This window comes from Cavia porcellus, unplaced genomic scaffold, assembly GCF_034190915.1.
Source record: "Cavia porcellus strain 051 isolate PalLab524CR breed Dunkin Hartley unplaced genomic scaffold, mCavPor4.1 scaffold_28, whole genome shotgun sequence".
In the NCBI taxonomy this organism is placed as follows: Eukaryota; Metazoa; Chordata; class Mammalia; order Rodentia; family Caviidae; genus Cavia; species Cavia porcellus.
The window spans coordinates 51,534,075-51,551,193 of NW_026947511.1; the positions used below are offsets into that span (position 1 = coordinate 51,534,075).

The window sequence follows — 17,119 nt, forward strand, 5'->3', positions numbered from 1 at the left end:
AAAAAAAAAAAAAAAAAAAAGCCCCAGTTAGGAAACCTGGCTCTTTCCCTCTAGAGACTTCCACTCCTCTAGGGGCTTCCTGGTTACTCTTTGAAGTTTGGAACAGCGCTGGGCGTGGTTTCATCTTTCCACCAGCACCTCATTGTCTCTTTCCTGGTGAGTGAAGGCTAAAAGGGAAACTTCACCTTCTTTCTCCTTCTGTCTCTCCCAGAAAATAAGCATTTAATTTTTTTTCTTTGTGCCGGGGATCGAATTCACAACCTTGAGTTTGCCAAGCAGGCACTTATGCCACTGAGCTAAACCTCTGGCCTCATTTAATTTTTTAATTTCCCAAAACTGTATTCGATACAAAGTATTTGTTTATTTTTCCAGAGATTCTCTATGGGTATGCAAACTTGATTATTGTTTTGTTTCTGCATAGGAATAGGAATTAATAATATTGTTACACAGCCAGATGTGATTGTGTGTACCTGTATCCCAGAACTCTGGGAAGCTGAGTCAGAGTGTAGCCCAGCCTAGGCAACTTAGCAAGACCCTGTCTGAAAATTAAAAAATAAAACTCAAAAAGGGCTGGAACTGTACCAAAACACAATGGACCCGTACCACAAACACATATAGGTGTATCTATGTATACACTGTGTATGTGTGATATGGTTGTGTCTATATAATCAGTGTATTTATCATCTTCTTATGGTTAGACTCCTTAAAGACAAAACACCTGTTTTGCGTAACATGGTGGAAACCGGAATCCTAAATTACTCTGATCCAGCCACATTCAAGGCAGAGTGGACCCCGCCTGTGTTGTTGCTTGGGTGAAGTCGTTTCTGAGCAGACTGAAACTGTCAAAGGCCCAGCTGCCCCGAGGCTGAGCTGCTTCCCCCACTTCCTGCCCGGTTCACCCTTTTCCATGTGGGGTGGCAGAGCGGTTGGTCGGGGGACCCTCAGGGCCTCCTCGGAGAGTTCTAGGCACTGTGGCTGCGGCCTCAGGGACTTAATTATGTTTCAGGGAAGCCAGGTTTTCTGTTTGTTGTTGCCCCAAATAACGTAGCCTGCAGCTGGGCATTAAACACTCAATAATGAAAGTCAGATGTGATTTTCACTTACACGTTACAGTTTCGTGTCATTGTCTTACTGAATCACTTTTCTGAGTATTTTGTCACCTTAATCTCAGAGGCCACCCTAAGCTCAACTCTCTCTCTTTTTGTTTGATTTCTTTTTGTTTTTTTGAGACAGGATGTCACTATGCAGTTCAGGCTCCCTTGAGCTCACATTGTAGCCCAGGCTGATCTCGAACTCTCCAGGATCCTCCTGCCTCAGCCTCCTGAGTGCTGGGATTACAGGCATGAGCCACCACGCCCGGCTTTTTTGTCTGATTTTTTTCTTTGTTTTCTTTTTTTCAGTGTCTCTGATCAAATGCAGGGCCTCTGACATGCCAGGCAGGCGCTACCCTGGAGCTACAGCTCTACCTTAACTTGTGTATCTTCTGTATTTTTAACTGAAGGAATATTCAAAGTATCTTTATTCCTTCTTAGGCACATGGCTACAGTAGAAGCAGAATATAACAGGGCGCAAGCCTCAGGCCAATCTTTAAATGGTGATATTGCAGTTTTCTGACTTCAAGCTGTCACTTATCTTACTAAGGAACATGGTCTATCATGGATTCAGCCTAATCTATAAACTTTGCCCGACGCCGCAGTCTTTCCTCTTCCGTGAGGGACTGTGGGAGCACGACCCCGTCTGATCTCGCCTTTCCCGTCGTCTGGCTCTTAACAGCTCAGCTCACTGGTAGTAAAATGCAGACCACCGTCGCTCTCATAAAGAGACTGTTACGGCAATGCGGGGCTCACTTTGCTCTCGTTCCCCAGGAGCTGGTAGTTTTTTTCTGGAAAGGTCCAAAGAGTAACGGTTTGGAGGGCTCTGCAGACCATACAGTCTCGGTCACAGCTGCTCAGCAGTGTCACCGGGACGTAAAAGCACCCACAGAAAATAAAGATGTGGACGAGGGCAGCTGTGTTCCAGTACAGCTGCTCCTAACAGCATGAGGCACCTGAACTTGGGTTGCCGACCCCTATTGTAAAATAAACATTTTCATTATCTAATATTTGAACTGCAATGTAAATTTTACTGCTTTCCCTGTTGATGCTCTTTGTTTATTAAAGAAAGACTATGAAAGCCAAAGGCGGGTCTTCTCCCGTGGGAGCTGCGCCAGGGGCTCTGACACGTCCACCCCAGCAGAACGTGCTCCCCTCATGCTCTGTGATCCTTGTCTGCATTCCTGTCCTTTATTTGTGGTTGCTTCACCGACTTCTCCAAAATGTCTTGGTCAGATATGGTGAGTCTCCAATGGAGAACAAATTCCACTCCAGGAGAACGTTCACAAGTTGAATTTGTTTCCAGCGTCTGACACAGTGAGCCTCACACAGCGCCCCTGCGAAAGTTTCAACTCAAATGCTCGTAAACCAGAATGTCACTGTTTTCATTCAGAATTAGTCTCGGGTCTGAAGACTTCAGTCTGCAAAGGAGATTCCTCAGTTTACATTACTTTGTGACCAGTGGATTAAGTGGCTTTATGTTTTCATACTCCTTTGTTAATGTCAGAAGTTTAAAATATGTTTGAAATTATTACCCTGGCCGTCCTGTCCCTGGTGTTTTAACACTGATCAATTCTTTGTATTTGCCCTTCTGCTCAATCCAAAATTATTTTAGCATGTATGTCATTGAGTGGGTGTCTTTAAAGGAGAAAAGATTGACCTCAAAATAACTTTCAATACTACTAACCTTTGTACACAGTACTAGCACTAAGTACTTTTAGTGCTTGCATAATAATTTTTATAAAGTTTATCTGTACATTTTAGACATACACAGGGATCACATCCATCCTGGGGATTTGCACCTGTGCACGGTGCATCTTGATTCCTCCTTTATTCCCCATCCCCTGCCCTCTCTCCAGCCCTCTTCCTCTCCTGGTTTGCAAAGCAGTGCATCACTTCAGGGGTGCTTTCTGGTCTGGAAACAGTGACCCCCGGACTCAGGTCACTCTGTGTTGTTCTGGTGCTGGCGCTGCTCGCTGCTCCGGGTGTTCAGCAGCCTCTCTGTGCCCTGCAGCTGCCCCGGCGTCGTCCTCCAGACAGCGCTGAACATCCAGGGTAAGCGAATTACCCCACACTCGCCCCAGAGGCTCTGCCTTCTGCTCCTGTGGAGAACCACTGTTCTAGGATCAGAATGGAAAAAAACTCAAGTTCAAGGGAAAAGAAGAGAACGATGTAAAATTTTCACGTCTTAAATTTTATTTCTCGTATCTTAAAAGCACACAGTGGTGGGTGCCAAGTTTTTATACTGTTTAGGTTGACACCTTGAAAAATAATCATTTTCCATAGATGACCATGACCTGACAAAATCATTTCGAATGAACTTATAAAAACGGTAGTTAACTAGAAAATATGGAGAAAGCCCATAGAGTTTAACAAGTTCTTTAGGAGACACTCAGAGAAAAAGTTGTCTTTGGTTTCCTTGAGACCCGGTCTCTCTATGAAGCTCAGGCCAGGCTTGAACTCACTGTGTAGCTCAGTTGGGGCTGACACTGGAGATCTTCCTGCCTCAGCCTCCGTGGTGCTGTGCCACCCCACCCACCTCTAAAACACTTGATGATCACTGCTGTGAGCCACTGGAAAAGTGTCACCGAGTCTGCACAGAACACTCCGTGGGTCAGCACTCCCGTACCCTCTTAGGGACGGAGCCATATGTCCCTATGTGTTAACCTTGAACCCCACCAGGTACACCCTAGTCCCCATCTGGGCTGTGAACACCCCTTGACCTCTCACCTTGTTAAGAGGAAGATTTTTCTCACCGTTTACTAGGTTCACTCTGAGCCCTCATCAAAAAAAGTAACAAGAGAGAATTCTACAAATTCAAAGTTTTACTCAATGAGACGTTTTTCTTAAATTAACAGTAAAAATAAAATCAAGGAAGCTGTGTAATTTTACGCCGCCCCCTGAAAGTATGAGGAATTGCAGGGAGGCTTCCAGGTATTTTTACACTCTGCGAGAGGTGTCCAGTGAGGTTTCCACACACTGAGTTGACTTGAATCATTGTTTGGGTCTGTAAAAAGTGATCTGCAAGTTGCAACCACACAAAGCAATTTAGTAATCAATGGAAGAAACTGTGATTGTTCTGTGACATTTAACATTCATTTTCAAAATATGAAGACCTGTCAAGAGCCAGGCACGGTGGTGGATGCCTGTCATCCTAGCGTTCAGGAGGCTGAGGCAGGAGGGTTGAGTTGGAGGCCAGACTGGGCTTCATAGTGAGCCCCTGTCTCAGACAGACAGAACAAACCTCTGTGAGTACACATGTACAAGCTAATGGAAAACATGTGACACCACCACGGATTAAGGGACTGATTTTATTTTCCATTCCCCGGGAGGCCGACCTGACAGATGGCCATTATGATTAGTGGGCTTTTAAAAATAATTCAGTTGTGAGCATTCAAGTTTTTTTTTTAAACGAATATTTATATTTCTTTAGGTTTATACTCCTGAGTGGATTTGCTGGCTCATACAGTAACTGTGTATCTAACATTCAGAGAGCTGCTAAGGTGTCGGTGCCACTTTATGATCCAGCAGCTACACCCGAGGGATCCAGGTGCAATGCAACCTCATGGACACTGCTAATAATCAGGTTTTGTTTTTAGTCTCGCTGTTCTAGTGAGGTTGGAGTTCTGTCTCAGTTTTCATTTGCATAATCCTCGTGTCTAAGGATTTTATTTGCAGATTTATCACTTCTATATCTTTTTTGAAAAAGAAGTATTCAAAAATAAGTCATTTTCAATTGGAGTTTGTGTCTCTCTGTTGGTTGTAAGTGTTCTCTCTGTAGTCTCGGTGCTGGACCTTTGCTGGGTAAATGATCTGAAACACACGCTCCCACTGCGGGAACTGTCTTTCCCCTCCTGATGACATCCAGGGGCAAAAGCTTGTTAGTGTTTGTTCAGTCAGACTTTCTTGTTACATATTAGAAGATGCACAGTGATCAGGTTCATCGTGGAGAATCTGCACCTACACATGACTTTGGGTTCCCCCACATTCCCCCCCACCCTCCCCCTCCTCCCCACATTCACAGAAGCTCTGTCTCCCTTTTTCCTTCTCTCCTCACTTGTTTTTACTTTCCCTGCTTTTCTCACCCCTCTCCTGTTCCCTGCTCCCATTTCCATCTGAGCACTTTCCTCCTATGTCACAATTCCTATTTTATATTTGTTCCTTATTCACACTGTCAGTTTCTCACAGCAGAGAAGCAATGCGGTGTTTACACGTGTGTGTCTGATTTATCTCACGTAAGTGTGTGGTCCCGAGGTGCATCCGCTTACCTAGGAAGGTCTTTATGCCTGAGTAGCCTCCACTGTACTAAAAACCACATCTTCTTTATACATTCACCAGCAGGTGGGCATTTGGGCTGTTGATGAGACTCAGCTGTCACAAGCTGTGCTGCTATAAACGTGGGTGTTCATCTGTCACTATGCCATGATGCTTTTAATTCTTTAAGGAAAATACCAAGAAGGGTCATTAGAGGTCCAGTGTTACCTCCCATCCTAGATGTTGAGGAAGCTCCACACTGATCTCCACAGTGGCTGCACCAGTCTGCACTCCCACCAACAGTGGAGAAGGGCTCCTTTTCCCCACAGCCCTGCCAGCCTTCGTTATAGGCTGATTTCTTGATAATGCTGCTCTTTCTGGGGTGAGATGGAATTTCAGTGTCATTTTAATTTGCATCTCTTGAATGACCAGTGATGCTGAATACTTTTCAATATATTTGTCATTTGTACTCCTTCATCTGAGGAGTGTGCATTCACCTCAGATGCCCGTTATGAATTGGGTTTTTTCATTTGGATGGTCAACCCCCGGATCCGAATACCTCTGCAAATACCTCTGAAGAGCCTACACTGCAAGACCAAAGAGTCCACACCAGAAGGCTGAAGAGACCCAGGTGGGAACCAAACAGTCTGCACCAGAAGCCAGGTGAGGAAGACCCACCTGAAGAGGAAGACCTGGGCAAGGCCAGCCCTGAAACACAGAGGCTCAAAACAAGCCATGAAAACAAGCTGTTCCAGCACCAGGAGGGCAAGGGGCCAGGCCAGCCAGCAAACAGGTTGCCAGGCAGCAGGGTTGAAGTTGACATTCTTCTTGGGAGTGTGTGGGGTTCAGGAGTTTATAAAGAAATGTGCTGCAGTGCTTGAGGGGTTCCTTTCTGCCCATCAGGAGGACAAGGGCTCCCCCTGACCCCAGCTTTGTCTCTATTTTCTCCTTCTCTCACAGTCCTTCACCCCAATAACCTCAAGAGCTGCATGGGTTTCAGCATGTGGCACTTGAACATGGACAGGGGAAGAGATGGAGGCTGAGGGGACATTTCCCATTTGCAAACACCAATGTGAGAAGTCATTGGTATAGGTCAGGGGTCATCCCGGGAGTGTGTGATATTGGCTGCATCAGGTGTGAAGAGTGGGACACTTAAACAATCACTTATTCTCTAGAGCCAGCTATAAACAGGCTTGTGAAAAACCTTTCCCTGCAAAAAGAAACAAAGAAAAATAAAAGTGTTATATTGACTATATCAGCTGCCTCACTATGGGACAAATTCTAAACGATTGCAAATGTAAGTGGAACTGTATGTTGTATGCTTGATTCTAGAAGTTTCATTGTTTTGGTGGATCTGCATTGGACATGGTCTTAGTAATCGTAAACTTCTTGACACAACTATAATGGAATTGGTTTCAGGAACTATTTTATTTTATTTAGAGAAAAAAAACAAAAAAGGGTAGAAATAATACAGAATTTTAAAAAGCAGTAAGAAATCACTAGTTAATAAATTACATACTGTTCTCTTGGAAATAGTTGCTCAAGTCACAAAAATCAAAGCATAAAAATTGGACAATCAAAGAATGACAGTGTAAACAAATCTGATGAACTAACAAAAACTTAGTAGTACGGTTATCTGTCTTACACACTTATACATGGAATGATATCCTTTACAGCACTTTCTTTCCCTGTCATATCACAATATCTGGTATACTTTTTGGATCTTATTACTTTTTCAGTTTTTTGTTATTATTTTTATACTAGAGAGACAATACTATATTTACACATGTGAGTGTGATTTATTTCACTTATGCGGACAGACTCAAGTTGCCTCCATTTACCTATAAAAGCCTCAAGAACATCCTTTTTCATAGCTGAGTAATATTCCATTGTGAAAAAATGCCACACCTTTTTCCTCCATTCTGTGGTTGATGGGCATTTTGGTTGTTTCCAAGATTTAGCTAGTACAAATTGTGCTGCTTTATAAACCTGGGTGCACTGAGGCATGACCTTTTCAGTTTTTCTTGGAAAATAGGCAGGAGAGGAATAGATGGATTCAATGGAACTTGTAATCCTAGCTTGTTGAGGAATCTCCATACTGATTTCCATCGTAGCTGCACTGGTCTGCACTCCCGCCAATAGTGGAGCAGTGTTCCGTTTTTCCGCAGTCTTGCCAACATTTGTTATCAGTTGATTTCTTTCTTGTTTTGCTTTGATTTTGTCTTTTTTTTAAAATCAGTACCAGGGATCAAACTCTTGACCACACACTTGCAAGGCAGGCGCTTATGCCACTGAGCTAAATCCCCAGCCACTATTAGTTGATTTCTTGATGGCAGGTATTCTTTCTGGAATGAGATGAAATCTCAGTGCTGTTTTAAATTGCATTTCTTGAATGACCAGTAATGGTGAACATTTCTTCATGTATTTATTTGCCATTTGTATATCGTCCTCTGAGAACTGTGTGTTCATCTCAGATGCCCATTTTTGGAGAGGGTCTTTGAATTTGGGGGCTTGATGATTTTGAATACTTTGTATGTTCCGGATATAAGTGCTTTGACTAAAGCACTTATAGCCAGGGGTTGCTGGCTGTCTTTCCCATTCTGTGGGTTTTCATTTCATTTCATTTGTTGTTGATTTGTTTTGACACACAAAAACTCTTTAAAAGAGTAGGTCCCCAGGCACTATTTTAAAATCAAGTCCCAAGCAGGAAAAAGATGGCGGAATGACAGCCAGCTCAGTAACCTTAACTGAGCCACAATCAGCCATCTCCACCTTCTCAGCTCAGAGAAATTTTGCTGCATCACGGGTTGAAACTTTCGGCTCTAGGGAGCAGAGCGGTTTTCTCTGTCTCCCTTGCAACTGATGCTGAAAGAAGCCAGATGGGCGGGAGTGCGGAGAGGGTTTCCTCATGTCTACCCGGTTACTAAACTTCCGATCCCCGATAGTCCTGGACAAATTATAATCACTCAGGTCGTCAGGTCACAGCCTAAAGGAAAAAGAAAGAAGAAAGGTGTTTGTCTTCCCTGTGGAGGGGAGGGCACATGTTGCCGGTAGCTGTGCTGCTGCACCTGTGGGGACAGCACAGCCACCATCTGTCCCTTCAACACAACCTGCTGGCCTCCGTCCACAGTGTAGATCGTGGTCTCGTTGGGCCACTCGATGTAAATGAAAAACTGATGTGGAAGGCCCTCCTGCTCCAGAAGAAACACTTCCAGGGGGGCCTGCAGCAGCTTAGGGGTGCTCGGGCTCGGACAGCTTCCCTGCGGTGCACGGCCGGCTCCTGGTGGTGGTGGTGGTGGGGTAATGTGGTCCTGATTGGTGGTTTGCTGATTTTTATTCACAAAATATTCTCACAAAAGACAATTTCAAATAACCAATACAACAACCAGCATAAGAAACTTCTAAAAATCCAATAATCGGCTTTCACAGGCTGGCGAGAGGCTGCCTCCTGCATGTCACTGGCTCACTAAGGCTTTGCAGTGAGCCTCAGCATCTCATAGTGTAAATCCCAATAAGGGTACTTGCTTCAAATTCATGATTAATATAATTCTACATTTATTTAGGTCTTTTCTGCTTTCTTGTGTCAACTTTAATTCCCAGTGCACTGGCACCAGACAGCTTGCTAACTTTCTTGAGTTTGTTTCCAAAGGAAGGAATTCTAAGTTTACATACATGGGAGGAAACGGGAAAACGGCTTAGAGCGCGGCTGATGAGAAAATGAGCAAACGTAAGTCTCCCTGGGCCTCCACAGACTGTAAAACTATTGTTTAACAGGAGATACGGGGCTGTCTGCTCCTCTCACCACTTCTCACAGCCTCCAGGCAGGGGAGGGAACCAAAGAGCTCCAGGAGCGGGGCTTGGCCCAGACAGGGGAGGGGAGAAACAATGTTGCCTGTGTCAGCTGTAAGGGGGAAATGTAACATAATGTTGGAAGACTTAATATTGGTTCTTCAGTCTGTGCTAAGATGTTGAAGTTGTAAAATGTTAAAAATAAACATGCTAGCTACAAACTGATTGAAAGCAGTGTGTCAGGGGCAGTGTTGGCTGGCAATGGCTGATACACTGTGTCAACTCGAAGTTTGGAAGCTCGCTGAGTGACTCCTGGAGGGACCCGGTTCTTCTGCTTCCCCTCCTGAGCTCTTGCTACGTTTGCTGTCTTCCCTGCCATGACCTGTTACTCCCTCAGACACTGTTCAGCAGGCTTCTGCTTCCCCTGCCAGCTTCCAGAAAAACGCTTCTGCCTTATGCAAACAATTCCATTTAACCTACATATAGGTTCAAAATTGTTAAACTTGCTCAAAATGTACTTACAAAAACAAAAAGAGGACAGTTTTACCTAGACTTCATTAGGCAGTATGTACTGTTAAAGTTTAAATCCTGCTAAGGAGGGAACCACAGCAGCAGCAAGACAATCAGTCAGGTAAAAGAAAGAACCGGGAAGGGTCCTTCAGAGAGAGCTTCATCCTGGACAATGCGAATTTGAAGTGCAGGGTGTGCTTGTGTTTTTCCAGGAAATGCTAAATGGGTGCCAGAGCATACTGCCTGGCTGTATCATGGACCCAAACCCAGAGAAGGAGGTGATTCCACCTCTCACGAAGCTGATGCTCAGTCCTGTGGACAGTGATGCCTCAGAGACCACGCAAAAGCCCATAGAATAGCGTGAAGCTAGAACCAGCCTTAACTGACCCAGGATGCTCAGGAATGGTAACCAAAAATAAAACCAAAGGTCTAAATATATGATAGGAGTGTATGCTCAGTCCTGTATCAACAATAGATATGAATTATAGATAAGATTTTGTCCTTTCCAAATTCTTTTACAAGAGAGTCTGCTAATTAACTTACCACAAATCTGACAAGCCTATTAATAGTTACAAATTCTACAACTGTAAAAGGTTAATGTGATTCAATTTGGCTAACATATATTTGAGTACCCTGTGATTGTATAAGATGTCTGTCAGCCTGCCTGTGTATCTGTTTGTCCAGCCTGTTAAGCTGTTGTGGGGAGTCCACTGAGCTAGTGATCACTCACCTGTGCAGAGCCAAGAGCACTGTGCCCCTACAGGAGTGCCCACGGGCACAGAGTGCCTGAGAAGCACCCTGAGGGCATGGTGTGCTGGAGGACACAGGGTGTAAGAATCGAGCTATTTCAGCACTAGGGCGGGATACAAGTGTGTAACAGGCCCTCCCCGGGAACTTATTTCTCTTAAACACTGAGAAACTTGTTTCTATGTGTGTTCAAATATGTACAGATCCTCTGTTCATGTTTGTCCATTTGTCCATCATATAAACAAGCTGTTCCAGCACCAGGAACCCAATGGACCAGGCCAGCCGGGTAAACAGCTTGCTAGGCAGTGGGCTGAAACTGAGCTTCGTCTTCGGAGTTGTATGGAGGGTATAAATAAAGGTGCTGCCGTGGTTGAGCAGTTCCTTTCCGCCCATCAGGAGGATGAGGGCTCCACCTGACCCCAGCTTCCTCTCTTCTTCATGTTCTCACTCCCTGGGGTCTCCTTCCCCCCAAGAACCTCAAGAGCCCCATGGGTCGCTGCCACAATGTATCAACCATTCCAAGTGTCTATGATTAAAAGCAACTGAAGGCAGCAAGAGGGTGACATTTCAGCCAATAGAGAGGGACTGTCCCGTTCTCAGTTGCGAGGACTGAGCCAGTGTTCACATTTAGGGTCCAGGGACTGAAGAGCTGTCCACGCCTGTAGGAAGAAGGTCCCAGAGACGCTATCACAAATACCCTATGTTCGAGGAGGACTCCCTGCTCCTTTTGCAGAGGACCCCACAGCCACACACTCAGGAGACCACACTGGGAAGGAGGAATTGGCAGGATGCTGAGGGGTGGTGTGGGTGGGAGTTCACGTGGACACTCGATCCCCACCGCACGGCCCTGTCTCCCCCAACACAGTCGGCCAGGGGAGAACCTGGGAGGGGTCTGGGTCACCTTGGGACTGCACACTGACCTCGGCTCATTTCTGACATGCACAGGGGCAGTGACGACCTGGCAGGTGGGGGATACCACCGCAGACCCCCAGGGTACACAGAGAGGGCCCGGCTGTGCTGAAGGACAAAAGGAGCCTGCTGACCCCACCCTGTCCTGGCCCTGTCATAAGGGATCCTCCCCCCTGTGTCCTGGACAAGAAAAACTGCTGGGAACTGCCACCCATAACCCCTCCTTATGATAAATCTGAGAATGAAGATTTATTCACCCTTCTTAGGCTTGGCACTTATTAGAGATCTGTACCAGAACCACCCAGAAAACCCACTATTTCCTGAGAAGGTCATAGTGAATCACTGAAGCCTGTGAGTCCCAGCGTAGCTTTTCTGCATAACGGAATAAAAGCTAAGCGCGCTCCCAGCATGGGCTCCTGTGCACCTATTAGCTACACACGGTTATTTACACAGGTTTATGGCACAGATCTTCACCGCCCAGGGCACTTGCCACCTGTGCACGAGAACGGTGAGCAAGGTCCGCGTTCTGGGCGGTGGCCGGCTGGTCTGAAGCCCAAGGCAGCGCCCAGGGTGGACACAGCCCCGCCCAGCTCAGGACTCCCCTGGTTTCACTTCTCCCTCTGCCAACCCGTGTCGGGCCCTTCTGCCTGGAGGCTGGTGACGCGACGCCGCTTCTCACCCGCATTGGTTGGCGGCTCCTAACGCAGCCAATCAGCGTCGCCGCGAATCCGGTTATAAAGTCCTCACAGAGGGCCAGGAGCTCAGTCCTCCGCCCCGAGATGACAGTGATGGCGCCCCGAACCCTCCTCCTGCTGCTGTCGGGGGCCCTGGTCCTGACCGAGACCCGGGCGGGTGAGTGCGGGCGCAGGGCGGCGGGAGCGGCGGGCCGGCCGGGAGGAGGTCGCGGTCTCACCGCCCCGCCCCGCAGGCTCCCACTCCATGAGCTACTTCGAGATCGGGGTGTCCCGGCCCGGACGCGGGGAGCCCCGGTACATGGAGGTCGGCTACGTGGACGACACGCAGTTCGTGCGCTTCGACGGCGACGCCGAGAGTCCCAGGATGGAGCCGCGGGCGCCGTGGATGGAGCGGGAGGGTCAGGAGTATTGGGACGGAGAGACACAGAGAGCCAAGGGCAACGCACAGATTAACCGAGTGGACCTGCGGACCCTGCGCGGCTACTACAACCAGAGCGGGGACGGTGAGTGACCCCGGCCGGGTCAGGGGTGTGCCCGCCCCACAGAGGGTCTCAGTGGTCCCGGGTGTCCACGTCCGAGGTTCGTGCGGACACCCCGGCCTCGGGAAGCGCGGGGACCGCGACTCGGTTTCATTTTCAGTTTGGGAGGAAAATCCCGGGTGGGGGCGGGGCTGACGGCGGGGCGGGGCTGACGGCGGGGCGGGGCTGACGGCGGGGGCGGGGCTGACGGCGGGGGCGGGGCAGCTTCTCACACCCTCCAGGTGATGTACGGCTGCGAGTTGGGGCCAGACGGGCGCTTCCTCAGCGGGTACATGCAGTATGGCTACGACGGGAAAGATTACATCGCCCTGGCCGAGGACCTGAGCTCCTGGGTGGCGGCGGACACTGCGGCTCAGATCTCACAGCGGAAGTTGGTGCAGGCCGGTGCGGCAGAGCAAGTAAGGGCCTACCTGGAGGGCACCTGCGTGGAGTGGCTCCGCAGATACCTGGAGAACGGGAAGGAGACGCTGCAGCGCGCAGGTACAGGCCCTGAGGACCTCCCCATCTGCGCTCTGGCTGGGCCGGTGTCTCCCGGGGAGGAAAACGGGACCCTTCCCAGTAGTGCTGCCCTCTCCTGTCCTGGGAAGAGCACCCCTGGGATTGCACACTGATAGCAGATCTCCCCTGATGCCCCCTTCTCGCAGGAGAGGAAGAGTCTGTCCCTCTTGAGAGGGGAAGATCCCTGAGGTGCAGCTCACACCTGCCCTTCAGGAGGCTGTGAACCTGAACTCTTTGAGGCTTATTCTCTGCCCCACACCCAGAGTCTGTGGAGCTCAGACTATGCTTACTCAGGCCTCTCAGTCTCCACCTACTCAGGGCAAAGGTTCCTTCCCTCCCCCAGAGACCTAGAGCCTCCTCCCAGGGCCCACTCACCCCGATTCTAGAACTCTCTGACGAATAAATCATCCCAGCTGCCTGTGTCCAGCCTGGTGTCCAAGGTTTGCAGCCAACCCAACTACACTTGTCCTATCTATTCTCAGGATGGTCACAGGAGCGCTGCCTAGAGTGGCCCAGGAAGTATGCAAAGAGCCTGAATTTTCCTGTTTTACCCTCAGACCCTCCAGAGACACACGTGACCCGCCACCCCGTCTCCAAGGAACAGGTCACCCTGCGGTGCTGGGCCCTGGGCTTCTACCCTAAGGAGATCTCCCTGACCTGGCAGCGGGATGGGCAGGAGCTGACCCAGGAGATGGAGCTGGTGGAGCCCAGGCCTGATGGGGATGGAAACTTCCAGAAGTGGGTGGCTGTGATGGTGCCTTCTGGAGAGGAGCAGAATTACGTGTGCCGTGTGCAGCATGAGGGGCTGTCTGAGCCCCTCGCCCTGAGATGGGGTAAGGGGGGTGGTATGCCTTGTGTCTAGATAATGCCCCAAATCCTCCTGCTCATAAGTGAGGTTCATCAGAGGTGGCTGCATACAGGTGTGTGACCCTGGATGCAGGGTGTGATGCCTGGATCACTCTGCTGTTCTGGGTGTGGCTGAGTGGATTAGGGAGGACAGCAGACCCAGCCTGGGTGTGAGTGGGATCCACCGACAGCCTCACAGCCTGAGTGCAGTGAAGAGGGGGAAGCTGCCTGCTTGCTGCTTCCTGCCTGCATGCTGTGGGCTGTTTCTCCTCTGTGATGGCCCTGCCCGGCCTCCCTGCCTTGAAGTCTCCTGACTGTGGACTGAAACCTCTACACACTGAACAGAAATGAATCTTTTCTTCTTTAACATAGAGGTGTAGGGTTGTCTCAGGAACAAGAAAGGGATTAAGACATACGGGAGACGGCACAGGAGCTCTTGTGTTTGAAGGCAGGAATCTTTCTGGAGACACCCAGCAGGCTGGGCTGGAGAGCTGAGGCCAGGGTCCATGTTGGTCATTGCTAGGACACAATACCTGGTGCCCAAAAATTAAAGGAGAAAGGACTTATTTTGGCTCCCAAGTTTGTAGACATTTCAGTTAAAACTCAGCTTGTTCCCAGGCAGCACTGCAGGGCAGAGGGTCCTGGCCATGGAGAGCTGCTCAGGGCAGTGCAGACAGGAAGCAGAGAGTAATGGGGGAGCTGAGGAAGGAGAGAAACCCTACCAAGCCACTCCCACAGTGGGCCCCTCTCCCCCCAGACCCCACCTCCTAACAGCAAGTCAGCTCTGAGCCCCACACTGCAGTCAGCTTCCAAACGCCCACATTTGCATGAGGCTTTGGGGTCCACTTAGATACAAGCAGAGCCCCTCACCTCCTCTTTCCTTCTTTTCTCTCCCTTTCCTTCCCCTTCCCTCCCCAGAGTCCCCTCCTCAGCCCTCCATCCCCATCCTGGGGGTCGTTGCTGCTGTGATTCTCCTTGTAGCTGTGCTCCCTGGAGTCGCCTTTGTGGTGTGGAGGAGGAGGAGAGCAGGTAGGTTGGGGTCACCATCTTCCTTTCAGTCCCAGGGAGAAGTGCACCCCACTGCACTGTAGGCTGCCCCCCCCCCCCCGCACACACACACGCTTGCCCAGCCCGGAGCCATGGGCACAGCCTGTTGTGAAACAGGCACAATGAGGGACAGCTTGGTTACCCAGAGAGTTATGATGGGGCCCTGATTCCAGCAGGCAGAGTCAGAGGGGAAGGTCCCTGCTAGGACAGAGCCTCAGGAGGGCAGTTGGTGCAGGTCCTGACCATGTCCTCCCCTCATGACTCCTGATCCTTCCCTGGGTCTGCATCCCAGTTCTGGAAACTTCCCTGAGGTCCTGACCTGGGCAGTTCTTCCTGGCTGTCAAGGCCCCGCCTCCTCCCTGGCTTCTCACAGGACATTTGCTTCCCACAGGTGTAAAGGGAGGGAGTTACACTCAGGCTGCAAGTAAGTATGGCAGGCTGATTCCTGAGTGGCTTGAGGTTCTGTAGCAGGAGCCCTGGGATCCCCACCTCATGATCCCCTTCCCCATGTCTGCTGGGCCTCTGACGATGTCACCTTACATTTTCCCCCCAGGGGGTGACAGTGTCCAGGGCTCTGATTCCTCTCTCATGGCTGGTAAAGGTGAGACCCCGGGGGGCCTGAAGTGGGAGAGATGGGCTGAGGAGAGGGGACACAGCAGGGTCCCTGTCTGACTGTGAGCCCTGTGTGTGAGCAGCGGGCTCCTCTGTTAGTGTTTATCAGGACCTGGGTGCTGTGCCCGGTGTTTGTGTTCACCCTGGGGAGCTGGTGCTCATGTGTAATTCGTCTCTGCTTTTTGCTTCTCTGTGCCCTCAGCTCCATCCCCTGCCTCCATGTCTAGATCCCCTCCTGTGTGCAGAGAGCTTCTCTCTCAGTGGGCTTCTCAGGATGGTGCCACGTGGAGCCGTGGCCCTGAGTTTATAATCCTTTTGTCCTGTAGCATGAGATAGCTGCCTTGCAGGTGACTGAGCCACTCCACGCTTCTCCAGCCCACGCTCTGTGACCTCAAGATCACCTGAGTCACCTCCTGCAAATGGCTTCTGAGTGTATCCATGTACCTGTGGGCATCGGGGAGGGCTGTGAGGAGAGCAGCTGGCCCTGGGCAGCAGGACTCCTGTCCCCACGCTGACCCGTGTTCCCTCCTGCTCAGCTTCTGTTCCAGCAGGGGTGGGCTGGGGTGGCTTCTCACAGGGATGAGATGGAGCACAATACACACAGCTTCCCCCAAGACCCCTCTTGCCTCTGATCCTGCCTTTATTTTAACAGTCCCACAATAAATAGTAGGTTAGAAAAATAGTTTTGCTTTGTCTGTAACAAGAGAGTGTCTGAGTCGTGCCTTGGACAGCTGGTCCTTTACAGAGGTAGATGTTTCTTTACATCTTTCCAGGATATTCACTAAGACTCACAATATACATTTGGTTTATTTGAAGTTAATGACACGAGTGGTTGACCTGTTCATTAAAGAACACTTCCAATGTGTGAGGGCAGCAATAAATGGGAGCACTGAGACCTTTCCCGAGTCTGTTTTGCTCTGAGTCCTCTGCAGGGAAACAGGAGAAGGGGAGGTGAGGTCCAGGGTGGGTCTCCTGTCTGTAGTGAGTCCCTCAGCCACACCCAGAACTGTGCTGACCCAAGGCAGTCGGGCATTTCTTAATCAAGTTGACACAGCCGATTAACTGTCACATCTACCCTTGACAACTTGACCACAAACACGTTTCTTTAAACTCCGTGGGCTCTGGATACAAAGACAAGTCCACAGTCACAGCTGTCGGGGTGCAGCTCTCCTGGGTGCAGACAGACACACTGATTCCCTCCCCAGAAGCCAGGGCAAGTTCTCGGGGTGATGCTTCCTCCTAACATTTTATGACAACATTATAACACGGGTTTAACCATATATAACTAAAAACACTAAGCCTATCCCCATCATTTTACACAGGAAACCTGTTAGGTGAGCGCTGTGGAAATTCCTCATTTCTGTGAGTGCTCAGGAGGTCGGAGCTGGTGTCTATCACTACCTTCTTACACTGTGACTTCTGTATCCCCTTGGTGTCTGCAGGCCCCTCAGCATATCTCGGTCCTTTTCCTGGGACAGTGACCCACAACCTCATTCCTGAAGGTTCTGGACCATTTGTCACCCATGCTGATTGGGTTGTACTTTTCCACTGACCTTAGCAATGTCAGGGTAGTACCAGGGGA

At 49.4% G+C, this 17,119-nt stretch overlaps 1 long non-coding RNA gene and 1 pseudogene across 1 annotated transcript; one reads left to right on the forward strand and one right to left on the reverse strand.

Moving 5' to 3' along the window:
* Positions 1–6,754: 6,754 nt before the first annotated feature.
* On the reverse strand, positions 6,755–12,110 carry LOC134473759 (uncharacterized). Its single transcript, XR_010044182.1, has 2 exons — positions 11,980–12,110; positions 6,755–8,331 (listed from the first exon to the last, which is right to left on the reverse strand). It is a non-coding gene; the product is annotated as an uncharacterized LOC134473759 (long non-coding RNA).
* The window catches only part of LOC100724118 (saoe class I histocompatibility antigen, A alpha chain-like), an 81,049-nt pseudogene continuing 76,003 nt past the window's right edge, over positions 12,074–17,119 (forward strand).